We start from the raw sequence: 21288 nt of genomic DNA on the forward strand, positions 1-21288 counted from the left end.
CACATATACATAAACATATACATGCGTAAACATATTTACATATATATACATACATATACATATACACATACATACTTATACACACATGTATACATATACACACACACAAATATACCCGCTTGCGGGGAAACTCAAATCCTCCACGTATAGCATAAAACACCTAAGTATATAAGACCCAACATGTATAAAAGCTTTTATTCAGACTTATATTTTATAATAAAAATAATGTTTCTCACATAATGATTAGTTTAGCTTTAAAATCAGTCCAACTAGTCATCTAAATGGGCTTAATAAAATTACATACTTTTATCCAAACTTTTCTATGTAACAATTTGATTTTTTAACAATTCCATACTCTAAACTCTAGTTGGTGTAAATATAAAACGTCCTACATGTAACTAAGTTACAGGTTATCCAAATACAGAAACTAAGTTACCTGTAAGTCAGTTACAACTTACACCCAAACAGGATTACCAGTAACTTTCTTTCATATGTAAGTAAGTTACCTATAACTTAATTACAACTTAAAAAACTCACGGGCATCCAAACACAGCCTTAGGATTTTCAATCATGGATTTTGAATCCAAGTTTTGTTTAGCACTGTGGATTTTGGTGGATTTCAAATCCACCTAGGATTAAAATTCCTCAAAAGAGGGCTTTTTTTTTTTGTCTTAAAAGGTGGGTTGCAAAATTCAAGGGTTTTCAATCCTCTCTAACTATTCATAACAGCTCTCTCGTCCTCTCTACAAAGTGGTCTTTTTTAAAATCCAGGTTGCCAAACACAGTTTCTGGATTTGTCATGATTGAAATTCTGGGTGCCCGAACACAACTGATAAAATGAAAATATCAGGGATTGAAAATCATAGATTTGGATTCTTAAGTTAATACCATATTATATATGGTATGTTCTATGAAGCCATTCGAAATTTCATGTATCCAGAGTTTTCATGTATAAGAATTATAGAATTATCTGTCTGGGATGCTCTACCTTTTCATTCTCTCAAAATTTTAAGTTAAAAGAGGCAGATTTCCACCCAAATCATGGAAAGTTTTGTTTCAACTTGAACCTTGCTGCTCTTGATTTGGCTGGAAAGCATTTGTTCTTTAAAGAATCAAATCCGCCCACACACCCTTGGGTAAAGAAAATACATGTAGTGCTAGCAACTGTTGTGTTCATATGATCTTTTGTGGACCTACTAAACTTTCTATCCATTTTCTCTTATTTACCAAGTCATTTTATTATATTTTTCTTTTCATTGCAGGGAGTGTTCAGCAAAGTAAAGTCAGTGGTAATGGTGGATACTCACAATCTCATGGTCAGGTGAGATATGGTTGCCTCGCATGTTTGTGAGCTTATATGCTGTTAACTTGAAGTGAAATTGGCATCGTGCGGACTTAGAATTTCTTGCGCAGTCAGTGAAAGTGAATATTAATTGTGTTTGTTTGCCCTCATATGTACATATGTAAATTTATATTTTCACAAGCAAACATTTTCCCACTGGCGTCTGTTAATTTTCTTATGAAAATGTTTTCAAATGGGCCAATTTTATTATGCAAATGCGCATTTTATTTCACGCCACCTTTCAAATTATTTTTTTTACAAAAAATATTTCCACATCCCTCAAGGAAACATTTTCCTATGCAAATGACCCCTTCGTGCTCAATATTTCCCGGCTCACTGATTGGGTGGTTAGGATCATTGAAGCGAATTGATTTAGAAGGATGGGCAATCAAAAGTAGATTTCGCATCGTAGATGGTCCATCAATGCTTGCACTTCTCTAGTATACCAAATATAGACCATCTATTTTCCCAAAACCACTAATTGGATGGTTAGGATCATACAACTGAAAACCTTTCGAGTGTAATCAATATGGATCAACCATTTCCATAACCATCGATTGGATGGATAGGAGCATTTGATCAAAGTGATTTGATAGTGATGGGCCAACAAGGGTGGGCCCAAATGATGGACGATCCATAACAATGATCATATCTTTTCTAGCATAATCGGTATGGATCATCTATTTCCATAGCCATTGATCTAATGGTTAGGATCATCCCATGGAAGTGATTTGAGAGGGACAGGCCATTAAGGGTTCCCCACACAATGAACATTAGCGATCAATGATTGGACCTTTCTCTAGTATAATCAATATGGATATTCCATTCTTGCCATCGAACCAATTTTTTATGTCCATTTTCTAGACCCCCATACAGTGGGTCTCATGCTGCTGCTGTTTGTCCTAGGGCCCATTTACATGTGGTGTATGCATACAGTCAACTCCGCATGGATGTGTGCAAACAATGCTTCCAAGTAAAAAATTAGACTGAAATCAAATTTCACCCTTGTGTCGTAGCATAAACAAACGTTGGAAATTGACTTTCATAGGAATATACACCAAAATAGCAAAAATACATGCAAAATTGTTTTTTAAAAGCTATTTCTACACAACTTGATACATGCAAAAATACTTCACTGTTCTGCAGCATTTTCAGTGTTGCAGCTCAGATTACCAGCAAAATTATATGTGCTTACGGATGCTGTGCATACTTGTAAAAAGCGTGCATTTTGTATTATTGATGCGCACCAGAGTGACTTGCCTGTTCCTAAATATCTGGATCCTTCCTTCTAAAGTTGACCAAGTCAGCCATGACTTATATAAATTCACCATGGTTCCCTTTATTTAATCAGAATTCAATTCCTTATAATCCTAATTGTTAAAGGTTTGTTTGGATAAATGTTGAAGTCTATTGAAATGGGTTAGTATATCCCATTTCTTTAAGAGTACTACAATCCTGGAACCAGTTGTGTCAAGCCTGTGTCCTAGTGACCATTTCGTTTCATAAGATCCCGTGGTCATCCCGGTCGAATTTTGGCGACCCGCGACGCGTAGATAGCAATTGCACACAACCCTAAGTCGCATCTTATAAATCTGAGTCGGCTTGACCCGAGACCTATACCATTGCGACCGCATCGTCGCCGCGGTTCCAACACCGCGTCTCATGCATCAATGCGACGCTTTGATCATAAGATGTGAACCGTGCATTATAATTGTCATGGACCGCATGTTACGGGACCCATCGGTACCATTCCCTAGGTGGGTGATGTCATGACCTTACACAAGTAATGATGGCATTTATTTTCCCCATGAGTCAACCCTAGGAATGATGGCCTTACAAGCCATTATGACCTTACAAGAATTAATTACTCTCTCTTATCTGTCTCTATCTCTGTCTCTCTCTTCTTCTTCATTTCTCCTCTAGCAAGAGAGGAGTTTGGACGTCCATGGCAACCTCTCCAAATCCAGCATTTTCCCTCCTTACATCCCCACCAATCCAACCTTTAGATTGTCATCAGTCATCTCCACCATTGATAGAGCTTCATAGAAGCATTGAAGCATAAGGGAAGAAGAAGAAGAGTAAGGTGGGTGCTTCTTAGAACTTGTTTCTTTCATGGATCTTTATTTTTTTATAATGATGTGTGGTCCACCTGATGTGCACGGCACATCAGACCGTCTAGGGCCAACAGGCCCACTATGATGCATTTATCCACCTTGCTGTCCATTTTGGGACGGGCCTAGACGCTGGGAAAACGCTAATATCAGCTTGTGTCCAAGTTGGTGGCCCGCCCTTTTGTAGATCTCACCATGCATGTGTGTCATCCACACAATCCGACCATCGAATGGGGCCCGCCTTGCTGACCGTCCAGACGGCCCACCTGGCTGTCCATCTAGACAGGCCTGAACATAAAGGGGAAAACACAGTAGCAGCTGGATTTCCAGCTGATTGGTGGGCCACTATGAGGACCCACCTTGATTTATGTATTTCACCCACTAGTGTGGGACCCACCAGATGTATATTTCCACAACGTCCAACGTCCTAGACGGTGGGACCCATCAATGATGTATTTGTATAACCACACCGTCCAGCATTTCTGGACGGTCACTACGCCAAAACTACAATAAAAGAACGGTTCAAAACCGTCTCAAATGACCAAAAAGGACGGTCATGGACCATCGCATGGGCCGTCAAATTTTGACATGTCGTATTACTTAAAGGACGGTCGAAAACCGTCATTCTTATTGACAAAAAAAAGACGGTTATGGACCGTCTCTTATGAGCCTTCAAAGGACCGCCATCGACCATCCTTTAAAAGGACGGTCATGGACCATCCTTAAAAAGGACTGTCATAGGCCGTCTCTGATGAGACTTCAAAGGACGGCCATAGACCGTCCTTAAAAAGGACTGTCATGGACCGTCTCTTATGGCCCTTCAAAGGACGGCTATGGACTGTCCTTTAAAAGGACAGTCATGGACTGTCCTTAAAAAGGACTGTCATAGACCGTCTCTTATGAGCCTTCAAAGGACGGCCACAGACCGTCCTTAAAAAGGACTATCATAGACCGTCCCTTATGAGACTTCAAAGCACATGTTCAAATTTGAGAGGATCAATATACACCTGTTACAATATATTTCATCGTATTCTTCCTGATATACACCTGTTATATAATATATTTCATCATATTCACATTCATATCCGTCTAAACGTAAACTACGTAAATCCAACATAAACTACATTCATCCAAACATAAACTACATCCATCCAAACACAAATAATCTTATCCATATTACATTCATCCACGCATAAATACATATAAGTTTAACATCATAAATAAAAAAAGGAAAAAAATCAGCAACAATTTTCTTTTTGTCTTTTATCTGGAAAAAAAAAATATTAAACTAACAAAACATTATAATTCAGAATCATGAAGAATTGCATAAACTTCTTCCAAAAAAGTGGGCACTTTTTTAAAATAAAACTAACGCAAACAAATAATTCAAAAAAGTGTTTCAATTCAAGTTAATAGAAACAACAACAAAAATTAAAGCTCTGTAAAAAGGGACGTGTTAAAAGGGATACATTTTTGTTTGTTGCCATGTGAATGGGCTACAATTCACGCTAATAAAACAACAACAAAAATTAAAGCTCTGTAAAAAGGAGCATGTGTTAAAAGGGATACATTCTTGTTTGTTGCCATGTGATTGGGCTACATTATTATAGCAATTGGGTTTGGGTTCGGGATCGGGTTTAGGTTTGAGTTTTCAAGTTTAGGTTTAGGTTTAGGTTAGGGAGTTAAGATTAGAATTAGGTGTAGGTTTAGGTTTAAGGATTTGAGAATACATTTAGGTTTTAGGTTTAGGTTTAGGTTTTAGGTTTTAGGTTTTAAGTTTAGGTTTAGGTTTAGGATTAGGTTTTAGATTATAGGTTATAAGTTTAGATTATAGGTTATAGGTTATAGGTTAAGGTTTAGGTTATAGGTTATAGGTTTGGGTTTAGGTAAAGGTTTAGGTTTAGGTTATAGGTTTAGGTTTTAGTTATAGGTTATAGTATATAGGTTATAGCTTTAGAGAATTGAGAACAGGTTATGGTTAAGGTTTAGGTTTAGGAAATCGGGTTCGGGTTCGGGATCGGGTTTAGGTTTGGGTTTTCAAGTTTAGGTTTAAGTTTAGGTTAGGGAGTTGAGATTAGGATTAGGTGTAGGTTTAGGTTTAAAGATTTGATAATATATTTCAATTTTAGGTTTAAGTTTAGTTTTTAGGCTTAGATTTAGGTTATAGGTTTAAGTTATAAGTGCAGGTAATAGGTTTAGGTTTAGGTTAGGTTATAGGTTAAGGTTTAGGGAATTGAGAATAGGTTAAGGTTTAGGTTGAGGAAATCGGGTTCGGGTTTGGGCTTTCAAGTTTCAGTTTAGGTTTAGGTTAGGGAGTTGAGATTAGGATTAGGTGTAGGTTTAGGTTTAGGGATTTAAGAATACATTTAGGTTTTAGGTTTAGGTTTAGGTTATAGGTTATAGGTTTAGGTTTAGGTTGAGGTTAAGTTTTAGGTTTAGGTTTAGGTTATAAGCTATAGGTTTAGGGAATGGAGAATAGGTTAATGTTTAGGTTTAGGAAATCGGGTTCGGGTTCGGGATCGAGTTTAGCTTTAGGTTTTCAAGTTTAAGTTTAGGTTTAGGTTAGGGAGTTGAGATTAGGATTAGGTGTAGGTTTATATTTAGGGATTCGAGAATACATATAGGTTTTAGGTTTAAGTTTAGGTTATAGGTTATTGGTTTAGGTTAAGGTTTAGGTTTATGTTTAGGTTATAAGCTATAGGTTTAGGGAATTGAGAATAGGTTAAGGTTTAGGTTTAGGAAATCGGGTTCGGGTTCGGGATCGGGTTTAGGTTTGGGTTTTCAAGTTTAGGTTTAGGTTAGGGAGTTGAGATTGGGATTAGGTGTAGGTTTAGGTTTAGGGATTTGAGAATACATTAGGTTTTAGGTTTAGGTTTAGGTTATATGTTATATAGGTTTAGGTTTAGGTCTATGTTATAAGCTACAGGTTTAGGGAATTGAGAATAGGTTAAGGTTTAGGTTTAGGAAATTGGGTTCGGGTTCGGGTTCGAGATCGGGTTTAGGTTTGGGTTTTCAAGTTTAGGTTTAGGATAGGGAGTTGAGATTAGGATTAGGTGTAGGTTTAGGTTTAGGGATTTGAGAATACATTTAGGTTTTAGGTTTAAGATTAGGTTATAGGTTACTGGTTTAGGTTTAGGTTAAGATTAAGGTTTAGGTTTAGGTTTAGGTTTAGGTTATAAGCTATAGGTTTAGGGAATTGAGAATAGGTTAAGGTTTAGGTTTAGGAAATCGGGTTCGGGTTCGGGATCGGGTTTATGTTTTGGTTTTCAAGTTTAGGTTTAGGTTTAGGTTAGGGAGTTGAGATTATGATTAGGTGTAGGTTTAGGTTTAGGGATTTGAGAATACATTAAGGTTTAGGTTTAGGTTTAGGAAATCGGGTGCGGATTTGGGTTTGAGTTTTCAAGTTTAGGTTTAGGTTTTGGTAAGGGAGTTGAGATTAGGATTACGTGTAGGTTTAGGTTTAGGGATTTGAGAATACATTTAGGTTTAAGGTTTAAGATTAGGTTATAGGTTACTGGTTTAGGTTTAGGTTTAGGTTAAGGTTTAGGTTTAGGTTATAAGCTATAGGTTTAGGGAATTGAGAATAGGTTAAGGTTTAGGTTTAGGAAATTGGGTTCGGGTTCGGGATCGGGTTTAGGTTTTGGTTTTCAAGTTTAGTTTTAGGTTTAGGTAAGGGAGTTGAGATTAGGATTAGGTGTTGGTTTACGTTTAGGGATTTGAGAATACATTAAGGTTTAAGTTTAGAAAATCGGATTCGGGTTCGGGATTGGGTTTAGGTTTGAGTTTTCAAGTTTAGGTTTAGGTGTAGGTTAGGGAGTTAAGATTAGGATTAGGTGTAGGTTTAGGTTTAGGGATTTGATAAAACATTTAGGTTTTAGGTTTATGTTTAGGTTATAGGTTATAGGTTTAGGTTTAGGTTTAAGTTAAGGTATAGGTTTAGGTTTCGGTTTAGGTTATAAGCAATAGGTTTAGGGAATTGAGAATAGGTTAAGGTTTAGGTTTAGGAAATCGGGTTCGGGTGTGGGATTGGGTTTAGGTTTTGGTTTTCAAGTTTAGGTTTAGGTTTAGGTTAGGGAGTTGAGATTAGGATTAGGTGTAGGTTTAGGTTTAGGGATTTGAGAATACATTTAGGTTTTAGGTTTAGGTTTAGGTTATAGGTTACAGGTTTTGTTTTAGGTTTAGGTTTAGGTTAAGGTTTAGGTTTAGGCTTAGGTTTAGGTTATAAGCTATAGGTTTAGGGAGTTGAGAATAGGTTAAGGTTTAGGTTTAGGAAATCGGGTTCAGGTTCGGGATCGGGTTTAGGTTTTGGTTTCCAAGTTTAGGTTTAGGTTTAGGTTAGGGAGTTGAGATTAGGATTAGGTGTAGGTTTAAGTTTAAGGATTTGAGAATACATTTAGGTTTTAAGTTTAGGTTTAAGTTATAGGTTATAGGTTTAGGTTTAGGTTTAGGTTAAGGCATAGGTTTAGGTTTCGGTTTAGGTTATAAGCAATAGGTTTAAGGAATTGAGAATAGGTTAAGGTTTAGGTTTAGGAAATTGGGTTTGGGTTCGGGATCGGGTTTAGGTTTGGGTTTTCAAGTTTAGGTTTAGGTTTAGGCTAAGGAGTTGAGATTAGAATTAGGTGTAGGTTTAGGTTTAGGGATTTAAGAATACTTTAAGGTTTAGGTTTAGGAAATCGGGTAAAGGTTCAAGATCGGGCTTAGGTTTGAGGTTTCAAGTTTAGGTTTAGGTTTAGGTTAGGGAGTTGAGATTAGGATTAGGTGTAGGTTTAGGTTTAGAGATTTGAAAATACTTTTAGGTTTTAGGTTTATGTTTAGGTTATAGGTTATAGGTTTAGGTTTAGGTTAAGGTATAGGTTTAGGTTTCAGTTTAGGTTATATGCAATAGGTTTAGGGAATTGAGAATAGTTTAAGGTTTAGGTTTAAGAAATCGGGTTCAGGTTCGGGATCGGGTTTAGGTTTTGGTATTCAAGTTTAGGTGTTTAGGTTTAAGTTAAGGAGTTGAGATTAGGATTAGGTGTAGATTTAGGTTTAGAAATTTGAGAATACATTTAGGTTTTAGGTTTATGTTTAGGTTATAAGTTATAGGTTTAGGTTTAGGTTTAGGTTAAGTTATAGGTTTAGGTTTCGGTTTAGGTTATAAGCAATAGGTTTAGGGAATTGAGAACTGGTTAAGGTTTAGTTTTAGGAAATCGGGTTCAGGTTCGGGATCGGGTTTAGGTTTTGGTTTTCAAGTTTAGGTTTAGGTTTAGGTTAGGGAGTTGAGATTAGGATTAGGTGTAGGTTTAAGTTTAGGGATTTGAGAATGCATTTAGGTTTTAGGTCTAGGTTTAGGTTATAGGTTACAGGTTTAGGTTTAGGTTTAGGTTTAGGTTAAGGTTTAAGTTTAGGATTAGGTTTAGCTTATAAGCTATAGGTTCAGGGAATTGAGAATAGGTTAAGGTTTAGGTTTAGGAAATCGGGTTCGGGTTCAGGTTCGGGATCGGGTTTAGGTTTTGGTTTTCAAGTTTAGGTTTAGGTTTGGGTTAGGGAGTTGAGAGTAGGATTAGGTGTAAGTTTAGGTTTAGGAATTTGAGAATACAATAAGTTTTAGGTTTAGGTTTAGGTTATATGTTATAGGTTTAGGTTTAGGTTTAGGTTTAGGTTTAGGTTATTAGCTATAAGTTTAGGGAATTGAGAATAGGTTAAGGTTTAGGTTTAGGAAATCGGGTTCAGGTTCGGGATCGGGTTTTGGTTTTGGTTTTCAAGTTTAAGTTTAGGTTTAGGTTAGGGAGTTGAGATTAGGATTAGGTGTAGGTTTAGGTTTAGGGATTTGAGAATATATTTAGGTTTTAGGTTTAGGTTTAGGTTATAGGTTACAGGTTTAGGTTTAAGTTTAGGTTAAGGTTTAGATTTAGGTTTAGGTTTAGGGAATTGAGAATAGGTTAAGGTTTAGGTTTAGGAAATCGGGTTTGGGTTTGGGATCGGGTTGGGGTTCGGGATCGGGTTTGGGTTTGGGTTTTCAAGTTTAGGTTTAGGTTTAGGTTAGAGAGTTGAGATTAGGATTAGGTGTAGGTTTCGGTTTAGGGATTTGAGAATACAATAAGTTTTAGGTTTAGGTTTAGGTTATATGTTATAGGTTTAGGTTTAGGTTTAGGTTTAGGTTTAGGTTATTAGCTATAAGTTTAGGGAATTGAGAATAGGTTAAGGTTTAGGTTTAGGAAATCGGGTTCAGGTTCGGGATCGGGTTTTGGTTTTGGTTTTCAAGTTTAAGTTTAGGTTTAGGTTAGGGAGTTGAGATTAGGATTAGGTGTAGGTTTAGGTTTAGGGATTTGAGAATATATTTAGGTTTTAGGTTTAGGTTTAGGTTATAGGTTACAGGTTTAGGTTTAAGTTTAGGTTAAGGTTTAGATTTAGGTTTAGGTTTAGGGAATTGAGAATAGGTTAAGGTTTAGGTTTAGGAAATCGGGTTCGGGTTCGGGATCGGGTTTAGGTTTCAGAATTCAGGTTCGGGATCGGGTTTAGGTTTTGATTTTCCAGTTTAGGTTTAGGTTTGGGTTAGGGAGTTGAGAGTAGGATTAGGTGTAGGTTTAGGTTTAGGAATTTGAGAATATAATAAGTTTTAGGTTTAGGTTTAGGTTATATGTTATAGGTTTAGGTTTAGGTTTAGGTTTAGGTTATTAGCTATAGGTTTAGGGAATTGAGAATAGGTTAAGGTTTAGGTTTAGGAAATTGGGTTCAGGTTCGGGATCGGGTTTAGGTTTTGGTTCTCAAGTTTAGGTTTAGGTTTAGGTTAGGGAGTTGAGATTAGGATTAGGTGTAGGTTTAGGTTTAGGGATTTGAGAATACGTTTAGGTTTTAGGTTTAGGTTTAGGTTATAGGTTACAGGTTTAGGTTTAAGTTTAGGTTTAGGTTTAGGTTTAGGCTTAGGTTTAGGGAATTGAGAATAGGTTAAGGTTTAGGTTTAGGAAATCGGGTTCGAGTTCGGGATCGATTTTAGGTTTAGGAAATCAGGTTCGGGTTCAGGTTCGGGATCAGGTTTAGGTTTTGGTTTTCAAGTTTAGGTTTAGGTTTGGGTTAGGGAGTTGAGAGTAGGATTAGGTGTAGGTTTAGGTTTAGGAATTTGAGAATACAATAAGTTTTAGGTTTAGGTTTAGGTTATATGTTATAGGTTTAGGTTTAGGTTTAGGTTTAGGTTATTAACTATAGGTTTAGGGAATTGAGAATAGGTTAAGGTTTAGGTTTAGGAAATCGAGTTCAGGTTCGGGATCGGGTTTAGGTTTTGGTTTTCAAGTTTAGGTTTAGGTTTAGGTTAGGGAGTTGAGATTAGGATTAGGTGTAGGCTTAGGTTTAGGGATTTGAGAATATGTTTAGGTTTTAGGTTTAGGTTATAGGTTACAAGTTTAGGTTTAAGTTTAGGTTAAGGCTTAGGTTTAGGCTTAGGTTTAGGGAATTGAGAATAGGTTAAGGTTTATGTTTAGGAAATTGAGATTAGGTTAAGGTTAGGTTAAGGTTTAGGTTTAGGAAATCGGGTTCGGGTTCAGGTTCGGGATCGGGTTTAGGTTTTGGTTTTCAAGTTTAGGTTTAGGTTTGGGTTAGGGAGTTGAGAGTAGGATTAGGTGTAAGTTTAGGTTTAGGAATTTGAGAATACAATAAGTTTTAGTTTTAGGTTTAGGTTATATGTTATAGGTTTAGGTTTAGGTTTAGGTTTAGGTTATTAGCTATAAGTTTAGGGAATTGAGAATAGGTTAAGGTTTAGGTTTAGGAAATCGGGTTCAGGTTCGAGATCGGGTTTAGGTTTTGGTTTTCAAGTTTAAGTTTAGGTTTAGGTTAGGGAGTTGAGATTAGGATTAGGTGTAGGTTTAGGTTTAGGGAGTTGAGAATATAGTTAGGTTTTAGGTTTAGGTTTAGGTTATAGGTTACAGGTTTAGGTTTAAGTTTAGGTTAAGGTTTAGGTTTAGGTTTAGGTTTAGGGAATTGAGAATAGGTTAAGGTTTAGGTTTAGGAAATCGGGTTCGGGTTCGGGATCGGGTTTAGGTTTAAGAAATCAGGTTCGGGTTCAGGTTCGGGATCGAGTTTAGGTTTAGGTTTTCCAGTTTAGGTTTAGGTTTGGGTTAGGGAGTTGAGAGTAGGATTAGGTGTAGGTTTAGGTTTAGGAATTTGAGAATACAATAAGTTTTAGGTTTAGGTTTAGGTTATATGTTATAGGTTTAGGTTTAGGTTTAGGTTTAGGTTATTAGCTATAGGTTTAGGGAATTGAGATTAGGTTAAGGTTTAGGTTTAGGAAATCGGGTTCAGGTTCGGGATCGGGTTTTGGTTTTGGTTTTCAAGTTTAGGTTTAGGTTTAGGTTAGGGAGTTGAGATTAGGATTAGGTGTAGGTTTAGGTTTAGGGATTTGAGAATACGTTTAGGTTTTAGGTTTAGGTTTAGGTTATAGGTTACAAGTTTAGGTTTAAGTTTAGGTTAAGGTTTAGGTTTAGGCTTAGGTTTAGGGAATCGAGAATAGGTTAAGGTTTAGGTTTAGGAAATCGGGTTCGGGTTCGGGATCGGTTTTAGGTTTAGGAAATCAAGTTCGGGTTCAGGTTCGGGATCGGGTTTAGGTTTTGGTTTTCAAGTTTAGGTTTAGGTTTGGGTTAGGGAGTTGAGAGTAGGATTAGGTGTAGGTTTAGGTTTAGGAATTTGAGAATACAATAAGTTTTAGGTTTAGGTTTAGGTTATATGTTATAGGTTTAGGTTTAGGTTTAGGTTATTAGCTATAGGTTTAGGGAATTGAGAATAGGTTAAGGTTTAGGTTTAGGAAATCGAGTTCAGGTTCGGGATCGGGTTTAGGTTTTGGTTTTCAAGTTTAGGTTTAGTTTTAGGTTAGGGAGTTGAGATTAGGATTAGGTGTAGGCTTAGGTTTAGGGATTTGAGAATACGTTTAGGTTTTAGGTTTAGGTTATAGGTTACAGGTTTAGGTTTAAGTTTAGGTTAAGGTTTGGGTTTAGGCGTAGGTTTAGGGAATTGAGAATAGGTTAAGGTTTAGGTTTAGGAAATCGGGTTCAGGTTCGGGATCGGGTTTAGGTTTGGGTTTTCAAGTTTAAGTTTAGGTTTAGGTTAGGGAGTTGAGATTAGGATTAGGTGTAGGTTTAGGTTTAGGGATTTGAGAATACATTAAGGTTCAGGTTTAGGAAATCGGGTTCGGGTTCGGGATCGGGTTTGGGTTTGGGTTTTCAAGTTTAGGTTTAGTTTTAGGTTAGGGAGTTGAGATTAGGATTAGGTGTAGGTTTAGGTTTAGCGATTTGAGAATACATTTAGGTTTTAGGTTTAGGTTTAGGTTATAGGTTATTAGTTTAGGTTTCAGTTTAGGTTAAGGTTTAGGTTTAGGTTTTGGTTTAGGTTATAAGATATAGGTTTAGGGAATTGAGAATAGGTTAAGGTTTAGGTTTAGGAAATCGGGTTCAGGTTCGGGATCGGGTTTAGGTTTTGGTTTTCAAGTTTAGGTTTAGTTTTAGGTTAGGGAGTTGAGATTAGGATTAAGTGTAGGTTTTGGTTTAGGGATTTGAGAATACAATTAGGTTTTAGGTTTAGGTTTAGATTATAGGTTACAGGTTTAGGTTTAGGTTTAGGTTTAGGTTTAGGCTTAGGTTTAGGTTGTAAGATATAAGTTTAGGGAATTGAAAATAGGTTAAGGTTTAGGTTTAGGAAATCAGGTTCGGGTTCGGGATCGGGTTTAGGTTTGGGTTTTCAAGTTTAAGTTTAGGTTTAAGTTAGGGAGTTGAGATTAGGATTAGGTGTAAGTTTAGGTTTAAGGATTTGAGAATACATTAAGGTTTAGGTTTAGGAAATCGGGTTCGGGTTCAGGATCAGGTTTAGGTTTGGATTTTCAAGTTTAGGTTTAAGTTTAAGTTAGGGAGTTGAGATTAGGATTAGGTGTAGGTTTAGGTTTAGGGATTTGAGAATACATTTAGGTTTTAGGTTTAGGTTTAGGTTATAAGTCATAGGTTTAGGTTTCGGTTTAGGTTTAGGAAATCATGTTCGGGTTCGGGATCGAGTTTAGATTTGGGTTTTCAAGTTTAGGTTTAGGTTTAGGTTAGGGAGGTTAGATTAGGATTAGGTGTAAGTTTAGGTTTAGGGATTTGAGAATACATTAAGGTTTAGGTTTAGGTTTAGGGATTTGAGAATAGGTTTAGGTTTAAATTTAGGTTTCGGTTTAGGTTTAGGGATTTGAGAATAGGCTTAGGTTATAGGTTTAGGTTTCTGTTTACATTTAGGTTAAGGTTATATGTTAATGTTAAGGTTATAGGTTTAGGTTTAGGTTAAGGTTATAGGTTTAGGTTTAGGTTAGGTTATAGGTTTTTGGTTAAGGTTTAGGTTATAGTTATAGGTTTTGGAATTTGAGAATAGGTTTAGGTTATAAGTATAGGTTTAGGTTAGGTTATAGGTTAAGGTTTTGGGAATTGAGTTTAGGTTATAGGTTCAGGTTATAGGTTATAGGTTATAGGTTTAGGTTATAGGTTTTGGGATTTGAGAATAGATTTAGGTTATAAGTATAGGTTTAGGTTAGGTTATAGGTTAAGGTTTAGGGAATTGAGTTTAGGTTGTAGGTTCAGGTTATAGGTTTAGGGTATGGTTTAGGTTATAGGTTTTGAGATTTGAGAATAGGTTTAGGGAATAAGTATAGGTTTAGGTTAGGTTGTAGGTTAAAATTTAGGGAATTGAGTTTAGGTTATAGGTTTAGGTTATAGTTTATAGGTTTAGGTTATAGGTTTATGTTGTAGTTATAGGTTTTGGGATTTGAGAATAGGTTTAGGTTATAGGTTAAGGGTGTGGTCCCTGCAAATACAAATATAAACACGGCCTGATCCAATTGGTCAGGCCCTTCCAATGTTGTCCATAGGAAATGGGCAACTTCATCATAGTCATAACAGCGGTTCCCATCTTCCAGCGACCCCCGCTCAACATCCGGATAGCTCCGACACACATCCGGGTCTGCTCCATCAATTTCGAATAAATACATAAATATGGCGTGTCCAAATGGCCAGGCCACTCCAATGTTGTCCATAGGAAATGGACAGCTTCATCATCGTCATAACAGCGATTCCCACCTTCCAGGGACCCCCGCTCAACATCCGGATAGCTCCGACACACATCTGGGTCTGCTCCATCAATTTCAAGCTAATACATTTTAAAACAACATAATTATATCTAAAAGCATTTAGATACCTGGGGAAGGCCTCCCATATTCGTATTATTGCTTACTCATCCCTTTGTCTACAAGCCACAATCGACCAACACTTTTTATCGCTACCTGTACTCTGAAACCAACACATATATAACTGGGAAACAATATAAGGAATAAGAAAAAATGAATTTACCTGTACACATCATCGTTCGTGTCTATGGGAGATTGGAAAATGTGTATGGTGACAATGACAACCAGGGGTAACAAAAAAGTTTTGCTAAGGCACCTTGCAATTCTCATAAGCAACTTTGACAATCTCTGTGCGCAATGGAACCCATAATTTGGATGGCGATATGTCAGTGCCATGTCTGAGAGGATGAGTCACCACCACTTTCTATGATGGAAAGCTAACACAATTATATTGTTTAACCCTTCTCCATAAAATTGTTCCCCCACATGTAGCACCATCATCAAAAGTCACACCATCCATGTACCTACATGAGGAATGATGAGGCAGTCCAATACACATAATATCCAGATTAATATGGACATGCATTCCGGATGGAATTAATTTAAAAATAAATAAAAGGAATACCTATTCTTCCATCCATATCTCACATAGAAAAGGGAACAATGGAAATCAATCAATTTGAATCGTGAAAAGTGAGAGGCAACCGATGATGAATAACAAAGATTATGCAAGCAATCACCCACAAGCAGGGAAGGGTCCCGTTCAGCTTATCCAAGTCATTGTTTAGATGGCCCAATGGCCCCAATCATAGATAACCTTTGCCAAAAAAATTATCCTCTTAACTAGTGAGCTTTCCATCGCTGTGGCATGCAAATATATGGTTAAGAAGTAATGCACCAACAAGCCACATTTCAATGGAAGGAAGGCGAAAGATTTCATCACTCTGATCTTCCAATTTCAGAAATATGGGGGCATGGCCATCCATGATGAGGGACATCGAATCAATGGCTTGGATAAACCATGGACCCCACAAGTACAAACCCGGTGCACAATACGGTAAGTTCTCTATTCATTACAAACAATTAACTCGGCTTTTGACAAAGAATTGGACTAGAGATGCAATACAAATAAATTGATAAATAACCAAAATCATAACCAGCATAAACAGACTAGTTTCATCTATTTTTCGCTGCTGCAAAGCCAAACAGATTCTTTCATTCAGATAGGGTTCATGCTGGAACTCACCAAATACTGGAATAGATTATTGAATTGGAGTTTGAACAACTCCCAGACTTAGAACAAATTATTGAACTAGAGAAAATACCAAAAATAACAAGCATTCAACCTCAAAAACAGTCCCAAATACATGAAAAATGCACTCTTCTGCTACGATTTGCATTTGATAAATGTAATTTCTATGGAAACCAAAGATTAGGAGATTAAAGCAGCATTCTAAACTCAAAAACCGCATGAAAATACTGTAATCGCATGCATCAACTTGGAACAAGTCTAAACTACCTAAAAACCGTAATTTTCTGCTCTAATTAATTTCCCAAGCCGTAATTTCTAAGATGTTCCAGAATCACTATCTTAATAACTAATAAGTTCCAAAATCACCATCTTCATAAGCAGAATATGGTCTAGCAATTAGGCAAAAACCCTGAAATGGCATGCATTCAACTTTGAAAGTAATCCCAATTACCTGTAAAATTGCAATCTGTGCTCTAATTTGCATCCAAACCCACAATTTCTACGAAAGGCAAAATCTGGAGTCCAAAATCACCATGTCTGAACTATAATAAAAATAATAAAAATAAAAAACTATGAAAAACCTAAAAATTGCATGATTTCAACTTTGAAAGCAATCTCGATTGCCTGCAAAAATGCAATTTGTGTTCTAATTTGACCATTCATTAGATAGCAAAAATGCAAAAATGATTCCCACCATCAGATAGCACACATGCCAAAGATCTGACCATTCATTAAGTAGTGTAAACTGTGAAAATGCCTGAAGCAGTTATCAGGAAAAAAAACCATCTAATATTGTAGCATAATTGCAATGAATTACCTCTAATGTCCTCAACAGCTGTCTTTAAAGAAACAGAGAGAAGCATCATCAATGACAAATATGAAACAAAATCCTTCAAAGTACAATTTTATGAATTATTTAGATGAGGTGAATCCAGATAAGCAGGTTCCATGTAGAGTGATTCCATTGTTCTCTGTTTATGTCTGCGCCCTGAAACCACACATGAGAAAATCAATGGTGCTTTCTCACAATGTTTTCATGCAATTTCCATAGAAACTTACCTGATCAATGTCCTCACAAACAACAAGTTCCTCATGACCAAATGGATACCTATGAGCCACAAACACACCATCTATTAGCTACAGCCATGAACACACCATCTATCAGCTATAGCAGGAACTTAGTTGAGTAATTCCAAGCCAAAAAATGCAGGAAAAAGGTCACTTGAAAAGCTTACAATGAACCAAAACTCGAATAAAGCTTTCGACAGTCATCTCGTGTAAGCATCAGTTGTGGTCCACTACTGAGTGGATCAGACTGATTTTCAAGATGAGGATTACTCATTTGCAGCATGTTGGTAGGAATGAGTGACCTACATGACAAGTCATGTTGCAGTAACCTATGGAAAGTGTCTAGAGTTGGGATTCTTTGAGTTACAAAGAGAGGATCTGGTCTTGAAAAAATGGTATTAGGAAAGTTGGGATTTAGAGAAGGTTTGAATTTTATACCATTTGGATCCTTGAAAAAACAGTTAATAGCTTGGTAAAAGAAACAGAAACACATAGAAATGTCGGGTTTTATAGAGTTGGTAACCTGAAAAGGTGAAAATAGCTATATATGCAAAGATGTGTGTATGTAAAAAAATCTTGCAATATTATCAGATAGAAAATCAAAATACAAGACATTCTCAACAAATCTTTTAGACCTAAAATACCCTGAATTGATGGCTATTTGATAATCATACAGATTTTTTTTTTAAATGTTATTTACCCATATTATAATAAAGAGAAATGTAAACCTTTTTTGGCAAATACCTCTCTTTATTATCTATCCATACGGTTGTAATTAGGTAGGAGCCAACTTGTTTTTTTAATGGTTTGTTAATATCATTTGCAGGGCTACTCATGCCACCAATGATGTGACATTTACGGCTCATCACTCGTCAAAAGCTACACTGCTCTTCATACAAGGTAAGGGGCTGTTTTAGGCGAATGTGATGGTCAATCTGTATGGGTTGTTTCTTAGATTTTTATAACATTCATGGCTATCAAAAGCTCTTCATAATCTATAGTTAATGTTATTCTCTCATTTTCAAGAGCATAGACCCAATATGAGTGTGTGAAGCTTGAACAGCTTTCCTTTTTTTGGTACACTAGTAAACCTGGATCACTCACACATGCTACACTCTCTGTTTGTAGGCAACTAGACAAGCAACTAGCTAGGTGGAGTTGGTTGTTAGTTACCAATACATGTTACTGTTACACGAAAGTTACATAACAGAGGAATACTACTTGCAGCCACAAGACATGAATGCCCACATGTGCCATCTTTGAACAGATGTATTTTCCATCAATCTGTCGCCATGCAGTGTGTAAAGTGCAGCAGTATGTAATTGTTAAGAGTGCCAGTGCCTGACAAACTGTTCTTCATAGATTATCATCTATCTAATGGTTACAGAAAGGGCCAAAGAATACAAATTTGGAAGAAATAAAGTACATACCTGACTGGAAAATAATGAATTCGGGACTATGACAGGAAACTTCTCAGAATTCAGTAAGGATGTAGTTGTTAGTCCCATGTCCACCACTTGACCTTCAAAAGAAATTAGGCATGTTGAAAGTTCATAAACCATACATGAGATGCAAATTCTATACATTGTTTTGTTTCTTTCTAAAATTCTGAGGAATAGGATGCAACCACTTGTAACAATAGTGGAGTTCTAAAATTCTGAGGAATAGATGCATGTCCATTGAAATGGTTGTTGCTATCTGCTCCAATACCAAATCAATGGAACAGGATTGTAAATGATAAAATGAGATGCAGACAATTATTACAAATTAAACTTGAAATTCCTCGCAAGCAAGCATACACAATCACACTTAGAATACCAATCTGGAAATTGTCATGGGTAACTGCTCTAAGAGTTGTACTAATCTGGAAATTGTCATGGGTTACTGCTTTAAGAGTCACCTGATTGTGTCACGTGAGCTTGTGATATATCTGAAAATTGCCTATTGCCTGTAATCAATGGATGATACATCACTTATGATTTTGTTTCACCAATTGCTCTAATAGATCAACATCTGAATGTTAAACTTGAAAACCTTTATGACCTTATTTTGCAATTAATCCAATGCATATATACCAAAAAAAAAAAAAAAAAAAGTCAATCCCATTTTGTAAAATCAACCTAAACCTCTGGGTTAATAGAAAGGTTATCTTGCCTGCAACAAAACTAGAGAAGAAGAAGTTCCCATGCAAAAGACCTTGATTATAACAAAAGGCACAGTATAACATATTTTCCTGAGGTGGCTGCTCACGAAGGTATTCTCTGTTTCTAGTCTTCTTACAATCAAATCTTCTTGCTTAAAAAAAAAAAAAAAAAAAACACATAAACCAACTCTACAATCAATAATTAAAACCCTAACATTTCGACCAGATCAGAGCTATGAAAGTAAAAAAAAAAAAAGCATGATTAAGCCATAAACATCCCAAGATCTGAGCCAAGGTTAGGGCAAAAACACCCCTACTACAGTTGATGCATCTCCGATTTGAGGCAGTTTCATAAGACCTACTACAGGAGATGCCTATATTCTTAGATTCAAAATTTCAAACTGCCCAACTAAACAAAATCAAAATAACTATTATTAAATGCTCAGCTATACACAGGCGATTAAAATCTAATGAAAAGATATCTAGTAGATTTAACCAGATCATCGAAATTGTGGGTCTCATTACTCATTATGAGTGGAGCATCTCAAAAATCACACTGATCAAGCAATCCTTACTATCTGATTGATGGCTATCAAGTAGATGGTCAAAAGTAAATAGTGAGTAGTCCAAATTTGAAGGTGTTAGAAATGGGAGAAAAAATAAAATTACATCATCATCACAGCTGAATATCAAGTGTGCGTGTGACATGAGTGTGTGGGGTTGTGTGTGCATGTGTAAAAAATAAAAATAAAAAATAAAAAAAAGAATCCATACAGGCTGATTAGGGATTTTGAATCCCAAATCCAGCAATTAGGGTTTTTTGATTTGAATCCCCAAATCAGAAATTAGGGATTTCGAATCCCAAGTCCCATATTGGGGATTCCAGTCATATACCCCATAATCCAGTTGAAATTAGGGATTTTATTTTTTTTTTGGATTCGAATCAGTCAATTAGGGATTTTGAATTCGAACCCCAAATCCAGTTGCTAGATTGGGGATTTCAATCTGGAATCAGATTGGGGATTTCAATCTGGAATCAGATTGGGGATTCCATTATAATCCTCTGCTTGAGCATCAGTATAACATTTTCAATGCAAATCCCTAATCAGGTATTCTAAATTGCAGAAAGCAATAGTAAGAAGGGAAAATACCTGAGAATCGGAGATTCACGAGCAGCGGAAGGCCCTTGATCGCCATCAGCAGTGGCTTCTTAGGGTCCGATCCGTCGTACACCTTCAACTCCTCCTCCATGATCTCCCTGAGCTGGACCGGAGGCGGCAGAGGCTCCATCTTCTCCTCGCAATCCCTCGACCTCTGCGGAGGAGGTGGAGAATCGAAGAAGTTGGAGACGGCATAGTAGAAGGCCATCGCTAGGGCTAGGACCGTGAAGAAGGTAGTCGGGGAGAGGCCTATGTAAGCTGTGATGGAATCTTTCAGGGTGACCCACAGCTGATCGACGGTTGAGACGAGAGTAGCCATGGCCGGATTTCAGAGAGAGAGAGAGAGAGAGAGAGAGAGAGAGAGAGGTTTTGGGCGCGAGAGAGAGGGTTTGGGTTTTGGGAGGGGTAGGCGCGCGAGAGGGATTTGGGGTTGTGGGAGATGGGCGCATGCGGGATTGGGTTTTGGGGTGGAACGGATTGGCTACTCCCCTTGTGGTCTGTGGGCCCCACCATGATGTATGTGTTTCATCCAATCCGTTCATCCATTTTTAAAGATCATTTTAGGCTTTCGTCCTAAAAATAAGAGGGATATAAATCTTAGGTGGACCATACCACAAGAAAACAATAATGATTGGATATCCATCATTTAAATCCTCCTAAGGCCCACTATACTGTTTATCTGACATCCAATCTGTTGATTAGGTCATAAAGGCCCAGATGAAGGGAAAAAACAAAGATCAGCTTGATCCAATACTTTTATGGCTCCCAAAAAGTTTTTAATGGTCGACATTCATTCAACACTTTTTCCTGTAACGTGGTCCACTTGAGATTGGGATATAACTCATTTTTTTGTAATATCATAAAATGATCTATAAAAATAGATGGACGGCATGGATGAAACACATACATCATGGTGGGGCCCACAGACCACTGAACACAAAAGTTGAGAGGGGTTACCTCCATTAAAACATTCATAATTATTTTTTGGGCCCACAGAGATGTGGTTCACAAATCTAGCCCATCCATTATGTGTGCCACTTGGATGAGGGGTCATACCAAGTTTCAGATGCATCCAAATTTCAGGTGGGGCCCCACCAAGTAC

The 21288-nt window shown here is 36.9% G+C and overlaps 1 long non-coding RNA gene and 1 pseudogene across 1 annotated transcript; one reads left to right on the forward strand and one right to left on the reverse strand.

Annotated features, from left to right (window-relative positions):
- The first annotated feature begins 825 nt into the window (after nt 1-825).
- The window catches only part of LOC131258265 (zinc transporter 2-like), a 66565-nt pseudogene continuing 46102 nt past the window's right edge, over nt 826-21288 (forward strand).
- Nucleotides 15416-18778, reverse strand: LOC131258266 (uncharacterized). Its single transcript, XR_009178032.1, has 3 exons — nt 18314-18778; nt 17051-17185; nt 15416-16923 (listed from the first exon to the last, which is right to left on the reverse strand). It is a non-coding gene; the product is annotated as an uncharacterized LOC131258266 (long non-coding RNA).

The sequence above is a fragment of the Magnolia sinica genome, chromosome 10 (genome assembly GCF_029962835.1).
Source record: "Magnolia sinica isolate HGM2019 chromosome 10, MsV1, whole genome shotgun sequence".
NCBI lineage: Eukaryota > Viridiplantae > Streptophyta > Magnoliopsida > Magnoliales > Magnoliaceae > Magnolia > Magnolia sinica.